General features: G+C 43.0%; 1 long non-coding RNA gene across 1 annotated transcript; it reads right to left on the bottom strand.

Annotated features, from left to right (window-relative positions):
* Nucleotides 1–2,422: 2,422 nt before the first annotated feature.
* Nucleotides 2,423–7,657, bottom strand: LOC311627851. Its single transcript, XR_014795938.1, has 3 exons — nucleotides 6,521–7,657; nucleotides 5,354–6,461; nucleotides 2,423–5,224 (listed from the first exon to the last, which is right to left on the bottom strand). It is a non-coding gene; the product is annotated as an uncharacterized lncRNA (long non-coding RNA).
* Nucleotides 7,658–9,154: the final 1,497 nt, after the last annotated feature.

The following is a 9,154-nucleotide window of genomic DNA, read 5'->3' as shown; positions in this document are numbered from 1 at the left end:
CTGCTCACTCCCAGTGAGCTCTGGTGGCCAAAGAACAAAATCAGCTTTGATAGAGTCTTGGCTTTGGACTTGGTCTGAATGGAGCCAATGCTTAAGCTTAAAAGTGAGGGGTAAGGAGAGAGTTTATGTGAATCTTTTGCCATAATTTTCTCAAATGGTTTTGTGTTTTCCAAAATTCAGCTCTGCAATTTATATACTCAACCTCTAAGACTGTACTTTTATCCCCGTGCCACTCTTCCATCTAATCTTTGGAGGCCCTTTAAACCTGACTCTCTGTAGTGGAATGTTTTATTATACAACACGTGGTGGAGCCCACAAGAGCCTCCTGGCTCTTCTAGCTAATGTAGCCCTGTTTTCCCACAGCACTGGATGCAGGTGCTGCTGTCGCAGTGAAGGTTGGCCCGGCTAAAGTCTGAACATGTTGAGGGAGGAATTAATGGAATCCCTCAGAATGTGGTTTGCTACTTTTTGCCATCCTTTACAGAGAGTGGCAGAGGATTCCTGAGTAACAGGAAACAACCAAAGGGAAGGGATTCTTGGATGAGAGTATGAAGTGTTGGGAAAAGCTTGGGCTTTGGATTCAATACCTGGATGGGCTCCCAGGCCTTGGTCAAAGTTACTAACCATCGTGAGTCAAAAGTGCTACCATTTCTGCTAGAAAATGTAAATGATTTGCTAGGGAGATAGGATTCACTGGTTTATTCACTCCTAGCTCACGCCATGGATAAGTTCTGGAACAAAGCAGGTACTTAGTGATTCTTGAATATGTTCATTTGCAATTTGCCTTACACACTCAACACTATATTCTTTTAATGTTCCATATTTTAACATGTAGACTGTGGTTTGTTATTTTTAACCATAATATAAGACAAACACACATAATACCCAGGGTTTTTCTACTTCCCTGAAAAACAAGTTGTTTTCCATTTTTCTTACTAGGAACCATGCTACAAGTTAACATGTAAGGGCATGTCACTTGTGAACTTGGGCAGCGGTTTCTCTAGGATATAAATCTAGCAATAGTTCTGTTGGTCTGAAAGCTAGAATGCACATCTTAATTTTACTGGGTATTGCCAAATCACTTTCCAAAAAGTTGTACCACTTCCCAAAAGCTATATATCTTAATATCAATATTAGGTATCATCAAACCGATTAATCATTTCATCAATTTGATAGCTATCAAAGCTATTTCACCTTTAATTCACATTTCCTGAATCAGTAATGAAGTTAAATTTCTTGTCAAATTTACTGGTTATTTGTATTTCTTCAGATTTTTTGTGTGTTTATTGTTTTGTGGAAGTATTTTATATAGTATGTCTTGATTTATGTGCAATATATATTTCAAATATCTTTTCAAAACTGTGGCTTGTCTTTTCATTCGTTATATAGCTGTTTCTTTTGGGTTTCTACAAGGGCTAGTTGAGCTTTAAAAAGTGGTGGAAAATGAAAGTTGAACTGAACAGGTATATTATAAGTTAACAGCTCATGTAATGGTCAGAGCCCCTTGGTGGGGGTTAGAGGTGGAACTGGGAGGAAGAAGTCAATGTGTCCAATCAAAAGTTAAGTTGGGGTGCTGATTAACCAAAAACTTCTGATTCAGTAGCAGAGAATGAGGCATTTAAAGGAATATTTCTGGTTGTTAGTTATATCAAGAGTTCTCATCTGCGTCCTGAGTTTTCAAAAGTTGGGTTCCATCTACCAGTAGCAGTTTGCTGATAATGTTAATTTTACACTAGATAATTCACCTGCTTTTTAAATTAATTAGTCATTTTGCACTTGCTGAAGACTAGGCTGAACAACCCATTACTGTCTGTCATGTAAATTAATGAAATCCATGGGACCCAAAATAACACAATCATTTGGAATTCCAAACTACCTATATTACTAAACAGATTTTAGACACTCCTACATGTTTGCTTACCACTATTTTTTACTGTTAAAACAATTATCACTTTGTATGGGAAAAGAGGGTGCTGATCTGTGTATTTTTCCTATAATTATAATAGATACAACCCAGGTTTAAAATTTGTCTTAAGGCATCACACACACACACACACACACACACACACACACACACACGCCCAAACATGTGTGTACCCATGCAGTAGACAAACAATTACTACTATAAATACACTCAAATTAATGTAATCTGTATATCTCTGGAAAGGGATTTTCATCATTGAATATAAAGTTAATCTCATGTGAACATAAACTATAGTGTTTAATTGAGGTTGCAAAATTGTACTATGGTCTTCAATACGGAATTATAATTGTATTTCCAGCCTACAATAGATTGATGCAAGGTGTTTATTGACTTTTGCTCCTTCTCTGAATCAGTTGAAAGACCCCCAGAGGGAGACCCTCACTCTGTCCCAGGGACAAACGGCGACCCCAATCAACCGCAGGAGGCGTCACTTGATGCAAACAGCAAGAGGCTTTTTATTCTAGCATGCTAGGGCTCAACTCGTAACTCACGCAGGAGCAGAGGAGTCCAGCCCCGAGCAAAAAAGCTCACAAGTATATATAGGCAAAAACTATACGTCGGGAGGGGTTACACACAGAGGGGGAAGAGGGGAACAAAGGAATTCTAAAAGGGGAGACTGGGTTAGTTAATAATGTATTTTATGACAGGGCTTGCGCTAAGTCAACAGTCCTGTCCTGTAATCTCGCCCCTATTTCACTGAATTGTCAAAGCAAGGTTTACTCTGTTATCCTGTTTCTCTTATCTTGTCGGAGTGAACCCTGCTCTGTTTACTCCCTGCTCAGGGCTGTTTCCTGAGACAACTTTAAGGGTCCTGTTCCCATCACTGGCGGGGGCCTTGGATAGTTGAGATAACACAGACAGCTTTTAAACATTTTTATTCTTTCATTCCCCCATTTGCTTTTTGGTAAGTTCTAATCATGGAACTTCTGTCTCTACATATCCTTCTTTGAGGCTATCTCCCTGGCTGATGGACTGGTAGTGCTGCCTGAGCATTAATACCTGTACAGCACTTATCCTCTCCCTGATGAAGGTGACTAGGCGATTTAGGATACAGGGCCCAAAAGTGAGAATTAAAAGCAGTATAATAAGGGGACCTATCAAGGTGGATATGGGGGTGGTGAACCAAGGGGACCAGCTGTACCAACTCTCAAACCACCCTTGATGCGCCTCCCGATCTCGTTGCTTTGTTTTTAATCTTTCTCTAAGTTGGCTGAGGCTCTCCTTTATGACTCCAGAGTAAAAACTAGGTCTAAACCTCGTCTATTCTGGAGGACAACTTTAGCTAGGGAGCTTAGTGACCTTTCTACCTTGCTGATTGTACTTTTATTAATTTTCTTTTTGCCTTTTCTATTCCTCTCTTTCTGCTCTCCTATTCCCTTGCACATGTAACTTTATTTAGCCCTGGACTTTCTCACTGGCTAGCAAAAATGTTCTTGCAGTTACCAAAATCTCCAGTACCACAGTTCTCATTAGTACTGTCTTCACTGAAGTTCAGTTCTCCTCCTGCAGACATCAAGTCTCTTCCTAGGCCAGGCTTGGGATCTCACGGGTGAGGCTGCTGGTTGCTAGGATCCAGGTTGTTTTCTGTGCAGGAGCTGGGAGCGGTGTAGCCAGGTCTGGGTGCTGTCCACTTCAACAGCCGTGGGCGTGCTCAGGACAGCAGCGCAGCATCCCTTTGAGTCCTTGGGCAGCAAATTTCTTTACCCATATTGAGTTCCGGGGCTACAGGGTCTGTGGTGGGCACTGGCAGTGCATCTGGAACAAGCAAACTGCAGAGCCTGTAAGGACTTGAGCAAGGAAATGGTTACCATACATGATCCCCTTCCCAAAAAAGGGGAAACTTGTCCCAGTAAGGGGTACACCTGGCCCTCAAGAGGGCAAAGGACAGGGGGTTGGTCCAATTTTCACCGGTTTTCAGAACAAACTTAATTAAACTTTTTAGAGTTCCACTCAGGCCTGTCCTAAAGCTTGAGCTATACTTTGAGATACCTTGCTATAAAGGCTGGACTGTTATCTGATCCTATGACTACTGGCAGCTCGAATCTAGGTATAATCTCCTGGAGTAATTTCTGGACTACTACAGAGGCACTTTCTATCCTATGCTTCAACCTAATCTGAGAAGGTGTCTATAAAAACTAGCATGTACTTGTATCTTAATGTTGGTGGCTTAATCTCTGTGAAACCCACCTTCTAATGCTCTCCTAGGGAATTTTCCTGGGGCCCAAATTCCTAGGGGGTCCCTCTATTCTTGCTTAGCATTTACCTGTATATAAACAGTACTTCTAGTGACTCTGCCTCACAGAAGTTCAGAAGTCTTGGTGACACTTAACCTGGTGTCACCGGGCAACTCTGACCTAGAGCCTCTGGGACAACAGTCTTGTCATCTGGAGGGTCCATCAACCATCTGGTCCTTCAGTGGCTTGCTTCTGTTCAGCCAATTCCTTCTGGCTGCAGTTAGTAACCCTCTTTCCTCTGTGGATGGCACAGTGTTTCCATCAAAGGGCCTGGATTAAGGCCAAAAGTTCTGGAACTGTGCCCAAATGATGTGGTCCAAGGTGACTACCACTGCCCCTGCATATCAGGTCCCATCCTGAACGTAACTGCTCTCATCTGTGAACAGTACCTTGTCGTCTGTTACCTCTGTGCAGTCATGAATGGGTTTCTCATCATCATCTGGAAGCAGGTTGGCAGGGTTGATGGCCAGAGTTTTATGAATCCGGACACAGGGCTGGTCCCAGAAAAAAGCCTGACCCATCCAGGTTAGCTCCTGGTCCAGAGTCCGCTTATCTGCCTCGCCTCCTTCACCAGCAATGCTGTGGTGGCCACTACCTGGAAGCACGCTGGCCACCCTGCTGCCACAGAGTCCAGTCTCTTAGATAGGCCACAGGTCTCTTCCAGGGACCTAGAGTCTGAGTGAGAACCCCTTTGGCAATGCCTCTTACCTCACTCACGTAAAGGTGGAAGGGCTTCGTGATATCTGGCGAGGCTAGGGCAGGTGCTGAGACGAGAGCCTTCTTTAGCTCCTCAAAGGCCCGTTGTTCTACTTCAGTCCAGTTCAGCGGCTGCGTTCCTCCAGTACGTGTTCCTTCTTAGGTCTACAGTCCTTCTTGATGTCCAAGGAAAACAGTCAGTTTGTCTGGTGGCTCCCTGGACTGATATCTTCCTAGAGGTCCCATCGGCTCTGTCAAGACTGAATAAACTGCCCAGTGCTCATCAGGAAATTAATAGCTTTTCCTCTCACTTGTAAGGTCACCCTTGGGAGCTTAATTGAAAGGAGCCTGGTCCTGTCAGTCTTTTTCTTTGAGGTTAAAACCCTTGGAATCTAAGTCTTCCTTTCTTTCAGATAGTCTCTGTCTCTTCTGACTTCACCTTCTGTCTCTCTCCCTCTCTACTCTCTGCCCTTTCCTGTCTCTTGCTCATGTCTTTCTCCCTCCCTTTCTCACATGCACATTTATACTTATACACCCATATTACTTTCTCTTTTAATCTTTATTTCTGCTTCTGTCTAAATCCTTCCCTCTCAGACTCCCAGAGTCTTTTTATTAAGTCTCTGTTTTGTTCTTTCCCTCTCTCCCAGTTTCTCCTTCTCATCACATGTACAACTTTCATAAAAACTTTTATTATTTTACACTAGCTTTTAAATCTTCTTTTATCTTAAAATATTTAGAAAAGGCAGAGGGAAGAGAGAGCAGGTCTAGCACTCTGTTCCCAGTAGCAGCTTGAATTTTAAACTGCCACATTCTTCCTACAGATAAAGATCTCAGATTCTGATAAGACTGAAAAGGGGAATGGGAGAATTTCTAACTGCGCCTTTAAGTCCCCTAATAGAACACGGTGAAAAGTGTCCAAGCAGTCACGGGGGGTTAAATTATGTTTTCACATTGTTTTAACACAATTCTAAATAAATTATAAACCTTTGTGATGAAGTCTACTTAAATCTATAAAGTAGACACACATGACTGAAACCAAAAATGATTCCCTCAGTTTAAACAAAATACAAGATGCAGGTACGAGCCCAATTCAAGCTTACAATGCAATTAGAAATGATAATAACAATGGCATATGAGAAAAGTAAAATAAAACAAATTAATATGGCTATCACTTCTTCTACATTAAGAGAAAAATATATGACTTGGCCTACTTCTTCACAAGAGGCACACTATAAATTCCCAACAAATTTACTTAGGTCTGTATGAAACAATCTGGATAGGGCTCAAGCATCATATAGATTCCTCATCTGACAAATAAAAATAAATTAATCCTTGAGATCTTTGATCATTATTGCTTATTCTTAACACATGTAATACAGTTTAGCCTGCCATATTCTAGGCATTTAGTTACTGCAATTAATTTTTTCCTAATTCAATTTATACTTAAGTAGCTATGACTCTGCTTAGCTGATATCAATGATAAAAACTAAACATTGTAAGCAAGGCCATGGAATCACCTGCCACTCCTTGCAGATCACATTCTTTAGCTGAAAACTCCTAGCCATTCATGTAAATTTGTTACCATTATCAACTAGGTAGTTTCCACCTCATGGTGGGGAATTTTAAAAGCTGCTTACAATGACTTGGGAAACCAGTTTTAATTTATCTGCTGCCTCCAGCTACTCAAACAACTCCTGGAGGTGAATGGAGGCAGGGAGCGAGCGGGTCCCAGGTGGTGAAGGCAGTGCTGCCACCAGGGCGTTTTCATCAGACTGTCCGCCGCTTGCCTCTTGCTAGCAAAGGTGCAATGGGGGAATCGGTGACCCTTCCACTGCAATCACACTCCTTGAACTTTCTGACAAGCTCTTACTGATTTTAAAATTATAACTTGAGTTGACACACATACAAGGACCAAGAGGCCCACAAAATATTTTCTTTTTCCTTTAAAGATTTTACAATGTACTGTAATCATTAATCACCTTAAATTTAAATGGCTAATTGAAACAAACAGTTCTGAGACCGTTCCTCCAGCACTGATGAAGACTGGGTGGAGGCAGGTGTCTGAAATAAGATTCATTTAGTTTTTGAGCTCGCTGGGCAGACTTGGCGACTTTGCCAGCTCAAGCTTCCTTCTTGTAAATAGTTACTTTTAGACTTCGGTCTTTGCTTTTAATCTTTTTAGACTATAATTGTTACAACCTCATACCTTCAAATCAATAAACATAGACATAAATCCTGTTAGGAGGGCCGATTCCCCTCTGACAGAAAGCAAAGCACTCCTGGGAAAAAGGAATCCCAGTGGCCACTCGGGGCGGTTTGCTAGCCATCAGAGCACTCAGCTTTAAACAAATTAAAGGTTTCTTTCTTTCTCTCTGCTCGCCTGTGGCCGGGCGAGTAAGACAGACCTGGGAGGTCTCTTTCCCAATTTTCCTTTGTCAAGGAGACAACCACACTCCTTCAGCCATTTGGGGTTATCAAAAAGAACATCAATCCAGATATCAATGTATGGAATTTGGTCCGGATGCCCAGGGCTCCTATAGACTATCCGCCGGACTCCCGTGCAGGGCCCCATGTCTAGGGTCCCTGTTGAAGGCCAATCAACCCCAAATGTCGGCCAGTCCAATTCACAGAGTCTCCAGAGAGTGAAGGCATCTACAGAAACACCATAGCCTTCACCTCGTTTTTAAGTCCAGAAAATTTTTAACCATGCATTCAAGGGGACTTAGGTGACTCTCTTTTGAGTTTCCTTGCCCCATTTTTCTCTTTCTTCCCAATTTATAAACAGTTAGGCAACAAATAAGTCCAAAATAAATCCCAAAGAGGAAAAACGAACACTTTTACCAATTCCCACACACTCGATTGCGGCTGCACTCTCTCAACACTCACAACAACACTCATTCAGACCAGAACAACACTCACTCAGACAGGAACCAGGGAGTCTCCAGACTCCAAAACCCAGACAGAACCAGGGAGTTCCTAGACTCCAAACCCAGACAGAACCAGGGAGTCTTCAGACTCCAAAACCCAGACAGAACCAGGCCTCGGTGGTCGTCAGAAGCACAAATAACAGAAATGTCACAGACACGAGGACCCACCTTGTCCGCCACTGACACACAACAGAATCAGACGGGCGCGATCTTGGAACAACACCTGATCCAAACAGTTAAACTCGAATAGCACCCTTACAGCAGGAGACTACCAGGCGTCCCTGGCTCTCCTCCTCCCTTGGGGCGTCCCCCAGGGTCGCAGCCTGTGGCCCTCTGGGCACGTCTACCGACCACTGTCTGGCCACTCTCACGAGTCGCCGAACGGCTGCCAATACAGAACCAGATCTGATAACAGAAGTGCGCACACAGATCCAGATCAGATAACAGAACACAAGACAAAGACAGACAACTTCGGGTACCCCTTCTTACCTCCAAGGTCGGCTCCGCGGATGAGGGGTGGTCGTCATATCCCGGACGAGCCCCCAAGATGAAAGACCCCCAGAGGGAGACCCTCACTCTGTCCCAGGGACAAACGGCGACCCCAATCAACCGCAGGAGGCGTCACTTGATGCAAACAGCAAGAGGCTTTTTATTCTAGCATGCTAGGGCTCAACTCGTAACTCACGCAGGAGCAGAGGAGTCCAGCCCCGAGCAAAAAAGCTCACAAGTATATATAGGCAAAAACTATACGTCGGGAGGGGTTACACACAGAGGGGGAAGAGGGGAACAAAGGAATTCTAAAAGGGGAGACTGGGTTAGTTAATAATGTATTTTATGACAGGGCTTGCGCTAAGTCAACAGTCCTGTCCTGTAATCTCGCCCCTATTTCACTGAATTGTCAAAGCAAGGTTTACTCTGTTATCCTGTTTCTCTTATCTTGTCGGAGTGAACCCTGCTCTGTTTACTCCCTGCTCAGGGCTGTTTCCTGAGACAACTTTAAGGGTCCTGTTCCCATCACTGGCGGGGGCCTTGGATAGTTGAGATAACACAGACAGCTTTTAAACATTTTTATTCTTTCACAGTCAGCATTTCACAATCTAGCTCTGCATTCAGTATGTTTCCCAGGCCATTTTGTAGATTGTTAATAACCAACTCCTTAAATATTAAGAACAATATACTTATGGCAATAAATGGCAGTCATTATATAATTTGTAGACCCAAAACATTTATTGATTCTAAAATCTTTTCTAAAAATTACCTACAATGGGGCCAGACATTATGCTGAATATTGGAGATACAGAGGATGAAAGGAA

Source organism: Pipistrellus hanaki (genome assembly GCF_964339955.1).
Source record: "Pipistrellus hanaki genome assembly, chromosome: 9".
NCBI classification, from domain to species: domain Eukaryota; kingdom Metazoa; phylum Chordata; class Mammalia; order Chiroptera; family Vespertilionidae; genus Pipistrellus; species Pipistrellus hanaki.
The sequence above is the reverse complement of the archived record's forward strand: the minus strand, read 5'-3'. Positions and strand labels throughout refer to the sequence as shown.